Here is a 6,748-nt window from a genome sequence, read left to right on the forward strand (position 1 = left end):
TTTATTTAGCCAATTAATATTAATACAACCTCCACTATGATCCTGACCCTATCTGAGGAGTCGATAATTTACTAGCAAAATCTATTCTAAAGGAACTCACATTGCAAGTGATATAGCTTATAAAGATGTTAATCACCACTTGAAGAAAAGGAGCCTTTTAGATAGCTATAAACACTTTGAAGTAAATCAAATGATGTGACTTGATAAAGATTCTCACAAGATGATGTTGATGCTCACAAGGCATATGCTTGAGAACTGAATTCAAGATATTTTAATTCTCTTTAAATTCGAACATGTGCAGGGCCAGCAGGTAGAGTGATGGTTAAGGCACTGAACTCCCACATGACCAACCGTGGTCCGAGCCCCAGACCCGGTAGCTTGAAAATCATGCCAGGCGCATACGGATGTGTGCTCAAAATCCTGACAGGAGAATAGAGTAGAAGGCATTGTGGCATGGCCATCCCCCTGGGAGGTGATTTCTCACTTTCTCTTTGTCTCTCTCTGGTGAGTGCACATGCCCTATGGCCAAAACCAAGAAAATAATTAGAATATGCTAATATTGTACCTAATGTGTATATTAATTTAATACATACATATACATATATATTTATACAGGCACATATACATGTACCAACATATACATTTGTTTATGTATAAATGTACATAGTATAATGCATGTAAAAATATTTCACATCGTATACACACAGAATTTTTAAAATAATGAATCAATAATATTTTCTATGTATATTTCCTAGAATTTACTGAGTTAAAATGACCAATGCTTTTCCTTCTCTATAAACTGATGAGCTTTTCAATGAACCAGTATTTTTACAAATTAATGATAAGAAGTACTACTTATAATCTGTAGGCATATGTTAATGTTTAATACCTCATATTTATTTCTTTTGTTCTATTTTTAAATAAATTTAAAAACAAATTACTAATGTTAAATTTTCTGTCTATTTATGTATAGTATTATAGCCTTGAAATACATTTCACTGTAGAGATACATATTTAAGAATCTTAAGGAAAATTTTGCTTAGAATGAAACTTTGTTTTCAATAGAAATATAGTTTATATAGTTTTTTTTTTTATTTTGACAGAGGGTAAAATGATATTTTGGCTCAAGTGTGCATTTATAATTCATCTTGAATACCTTGTTAATCATGAGAACTTCTTTATGTTCTGGACTTAAATCTTCTTTCATATCCTTTCCCTTCTAACTCCTCTACTGTAACCAAGACTAGGAATCCTCCATGTTGAAAGTTAGTTTATCACATTTTACTTAGTTTAACCATTTAATAAATTTAGTTTTGGTTCCATTTTTCCCTTATTTTTCATTTTAATAAACACCATTTGGAGTTGGAATCATAATTCTACATTCTTGTACTCAAACATGATTTAGGAGTTGGAATTCATATTTTTGTCCTTTACTAACTTTTAGAAAAAATAAAGAGCATAATGTATAAACATCATTCATCCACATCATAAATTATAAATTCACACATGCTTGAAAAATGTTCAGTTTTTTAGCAAAACAAATGTGTACATTCACACCCACCATAGAGAGTACACACAGCTATTTCCCTTATGAAAGGATCTTTATGTATTTTACAGGATTTATGAAGAGAAGTCTTTTCAAATAGCACTGAATGATACCATCTGCGGTTGCAGGCACAACAGGTATTCAGTCTGGTGTCACAGACAAAAAAGCGAATATCAGCTTCAGCTCAGAAGTGTCATGTATCTCTGGATAGTTAGAATGGCTAGCCACATAAACTTTTCTTCTTAAGAAAAACCAAGTAACACATTCATTCTAAAATATAAACATGCAAGAAAAATTACTTGTAATGTATTATTGTATATTTTCTTACATAAAATATTTAGTGTTATGTGTGGCATATTGTAATCATTCATTAAAAGGTAGCTATTATTATTAATAATACAAATGGTATTTTCAGGAGAGTACTAGGTCAAGGAAATCTTTTAATACCTAAGAAAGTGATTTCTGTCCTTTTTTGGTATGAATAATATATCTTATTTGTCTTAGATTTCTGATGACATCAACATTTCCTTTTACCTTAATATAGTTATTCATAATAAAAACTAAATACTAGGAGTTGTGATACACATCATCTATTTATGTAGCATATGCTTTATATCATAAATCTTTCAAAGAGGTACTAATCTAGATACTGAAACACAGAGAGGTTATGAATATGACAAGGGCACATAGGAAAAAACAAAATACTCAGAATGTAGAGCCCCTTGTTCCTTCTACCATAAGGAATGGTGTATTCTGACTACACTGCACGTGGTCCCTGTACCTCTGAGAAACATCACTATGAAGCATCAAAAATCCACAGGGTTGACTGACCAGCAGTCCATGCCTCTGCTGTTTATTCAGTGAAATCTCACAGGACAGGTGTGAAAAATGAAAGTTACACCTCACTTCCCAATGTCGAAGTGGGAGTTCCAGCTCTAGGAAGCAGAGGAAGTGAACGGGGACTACGAAAGATGTTCTCCTGTGTAAGTGGGCTTCATCTAAAGACTATCTTGAGAAATAGATCCAACTGAACTGCACTTAAGACACACTGCCAATATCAAAATATCAGGGTAAAATTTTAAGTTAATAATAACCAGTATCCTGTAACTCACATCTCTACCTTTACTAGGTTACTCTGGATGCTGCAGTGGCCATGAAGACAGAAGATTTGGCCCTCGTGGTTCTCATTGATTCTGGATACAAACACAGCTGAACTTAGACAACATCATTGCACTTCACACGCTCTTTCTCTCAGACTAAGTGAGGATGATGCTTGCCCTTTAATAACTAGGTAATATTTTGGGGAATATGTGCCAATGCTCAATACCTTAGAACTTAATCTCATATATTTTACTTGCAAATATCATTTTGATACTTATCAAATCTATGGATTCTTGAAGTTGCAGCTGAAACCATTTCTCCTCCATGAGAAATGTTTCCAGTTTACTCCAATCTTCATATATATTTCCCTCCCTGATGCTTAGAACTTCTCAGTATGTGTTCAGCTATTAATTGTGACCTTCTTTCTTTCGAGCCTCTTTGCCTTGAATTTCAATTTACCTCACATATATCTAGTTAACTAGATATAACTTTATTCTGCTTCGCCAAGTGCCCTGTAAGTTTATCGGTAACAAAAATTATGTGTTACATTTATATTTACACCAATACTATTTCTCCCAGAGTAGGATTTCAAGATATAAATAAATTAGTGAATAAATAAATGTTGTCAATTGATAAGACTATAATTCAGTCCTTTATAATTGAAAACGTAATATTTTTTATAGTTGCCTACCTCGTAAGAGTCTTGTGAAGAGATCCTTTTATACCTCTATATATCACTAGTACTAAATTGTGAGATGTGGTAGTTATTTTTATTGGATAATTTACCGCTTCATAATTACAAATCACTTGGACTTTGAAAATAGATTTGTAAGAGAAAATTACATTTACCAAAGTACTTTATTTTTACCAAGTTTTATTATACCTCAATTTGACATCTATTGATTATGGGAAATCATGAAAAAATGGCATCAAACTCTATTTGTAAATATGCCTTCAGAGTTTTGTTTTGTTTTGTTTTTAAATTGAGGGTAGCAGAAAGAAAATTCCTTAGATTAACTGGATATAATTGTATCCAAGGTGATCTTGATTTCACTGTCAAATTTAATTTATATTAAAATGCAAAAGATACTTGGGCTAGCTAGCGTTATGGCGGTTAAGGTGGCTGGATCCCATGGCTCACTGTGTGGTTCGAGTGCTAGACTCTGATGCTTGAAAAAAGGGATGTGTGCCCAAAATCCTGAAAGGAGGGAAATGGAAGAGAAGGTTTTGAGACATGACCATTCCCCATTGAGGGTTCTATCTCACTTTTTCTCTCTCTCTTCTTATCTCTCTCTGGTGAGCACATGTGTACTCTGGCAAAGTAAAAAAGAATTAATTTAAAAGATGCTTTTTGTCTTTAGGAAAAATTTACAGCTTATTAGAAATGAAGTTAAAATAAAAGAAAATCTAGAAGTGGAAAAAAAGAAAACACTACTGGAGATTGATTAAAAGCTATGTGGTTGAAGTGGGAAGTGGGCACTTTGGTTATTTTTGTTTTTGTCATTGGGCATGTGCACTTTCATAAAAGAGACAGAGAGAGACGTTGAGGAGAAAAGTCACCCACAGAAGGATGGCCACACTCCAATCCCTTCTCTTTCATTCTCCTCCTGGGATTATGGACATGGACGCACATGTGCCCAATGTGAATTTCAAGCCACTAAGTCTGGGACTCAAATTGTGGTCAGCCAGCACCTTAATCACCATGCCACTTGCTCAGCCAGGCATATTTTTGCCCAGTCAGTTCTCAAGAGGCTGTTGGAAAATGTCAAAGGTTCTTACTTCTACAAATACAACTTTTTTTTTTTTTTTGAGAGATTTTTGCTATTGGGCACGTGCCACAGCTTGAGAGATTTTTGCTATTGGGCACGTGCGCTAGCCAGAAAGACAGAGACAGAAACAGAAACAGAAAGTGAGAAATCACACCCGTCCCCCCCAACACCGGGAGGATGGCCATGCCACAATCCCTTCTCCTTCATTCTCCTCTCGGGATCTTGGACACGCATGCACATGCGCCCTGCGTAAGTTTGAGCCACCAGTTCTGGGACTCGAACCACAGTCTGCTACATGGGTGTTCAGTGACATAGTCATTACACTAACTGCTGGTCCCTACAAATATAACCTTTTTGTAATTTCAGATCCTCTTAGATATTTGTTCATCCTAAAGCAGAATGAAATAAATCATCCTAGAGCTTGAAGACTCTATCCCTTGGTAGGAGTAAGCATCTTGTAAGTTGAATCAGCTCCTAAAGTCACTGAGGCCATGAAAGCAGCTTGGCATGTTGACTGGGCACTACAGTTAGAACCGAAGCACAAGCAGTCAGTAACCTCAGGTGCTTTGTTTCCACCAGTCACTCTAGCACACAGGGGTTCAGGGATATGGAGGATGAGGATGGTGACAATATTGTATGGTAAAACATCAGACACAGGTATAACTCAAGAGATATTATCTTTCTGGCTTTTCAAGGAGCACAAGACTTTAGGGCAAGGAACTTAAGTTTCAAAAATAATAAAAATGAGGGTCATACTTGTGAAATAAAATAATAAAAGTTTTATCACTATCAATAAGCTGACCTTTAGCCGCTAGTATTGAATTCATCTCCTGTCTGGTTGTCTCTCTTTTTCATCAGTCTTCTAGTTTTTCTTTTCTCTTCATCAATAATTAACTGGTCTAGTTCTAGTTCTGTTAATCAGAATTTGATGTAAACACTGTAAGGGGCACAAAGGAATTTTCCTGGGGAGAGAAATATTCTATTTTTTGCTTGTGCTGCTGGCTATCGGACTATGAACTTTTGTGAAAACACATTGAACTATAAACCTCAAATGGTGAATTTTACTACACCTCAATAAAGCTGACAGTAAAAATTTGCAATAGGAAAACATACATATGTGACTTTATATATAAAAAATAAAAATATATATGACTTTTGGGTATACGTCCATACATCTCTTCAACATTATTTTTGTTTAATTGCCAGAGGGCATGTGCACTTGCCAGAGAGACACAGAGAGGAGAGAGAGGGAGAGCAAGAACCCCTCAATGGAGCATGGTCACATTGCAATCCCATCTCTTCCATTTCCTCAACCAGATCAGATTTCAGGCACACACATACACACACACCCAGAGTGTCTTTGAAGCTGCCAAGTTTGGGATTAGAACTTTAATACGACATCTAGGATCCAGTTCCTATAACAATTTGGCTTTCAGGTCAATCTCCAGTTTCTCGATTTCATAAAATTCTGTGTAATATTTTTCAGTATCAGATTTCAATTCACTTTTATTATATTTGCAATGCAATGGCAGATTTTTATAGCACTCATGAAGCATCATCTGCGAGAGATATGCTAATCATTTTTGGTCAGCTAATCAACAGGAATAAATGTTAGGCATGTTTGAATTTTTTTTAATTAAATTAATTAATTTATTTATTTACTTATTTTAATTTGACAAGAGAGAGGACACAGTGAGAGAGAGAGAGAGAGAAAGTGAGAAAACAAGCTGCCAGGTCCAGGACTCGAACCACAGTCATCCATGTGGGAGTCCAGTGCCTGTAACCACCATGCCACCTGCTGACCCCAGACACATTCCAGAACCTGAACTACGGTCATTGGTCATGTGGGATCCAGCTGCCTTAACCTTCACGCCACTGGCAGATGCAGCATGTTTGAAATTTACTGTTACAATGTGGCATCCAGAAATACAATCTCTCTACTTTTTAAGTAAATGAATATAAGTAACTCTAAGGGTGTGTTGGGGAACCCTTGTAATTTTCAGGAAACCTAAATGTATTTGAGATTTTCTTCCTGGACCAATGGTTCACAACTGTTTTCAGACATGAAGAATCATCTAGGAAGATTTTTCAAAAAAATCAATGCGTAGACTTTCCCAGTATCACTCCTCTCCCAGCCAAGATTCTGATAAGTTTCCCCATGGTGAGTTCTAACATGGCTATTTTTAAAAATTTCCTCAATTGACTAATGTGTGACCAGATTCAAGAATCACTATTGCACCCTCCTCACTGGCCTTCCCTTCCTGGTTCTGTTCTTTCCACTTTGTCTGATCACTCTCTCCAAGCCTGGAAACCCAATTCTCATCGTGTAAAC

Source organism: Tupaia chinensis, unplaced genomic scaffold (genome assembly GCF_000334495.1).
Source record: "Tupaia chinensis unplaced genomic scaffold, TupChi_1.0 Scaffold000277_1, whole genome shotgun sequence".
NCBI classification, from domain to species: domain Eukaryota; kingdom Metazoa; phylum Chordata; class Mammalia; order Scandentia; family Tupaiidae; genus Tupaia; species Tupaia belangeri.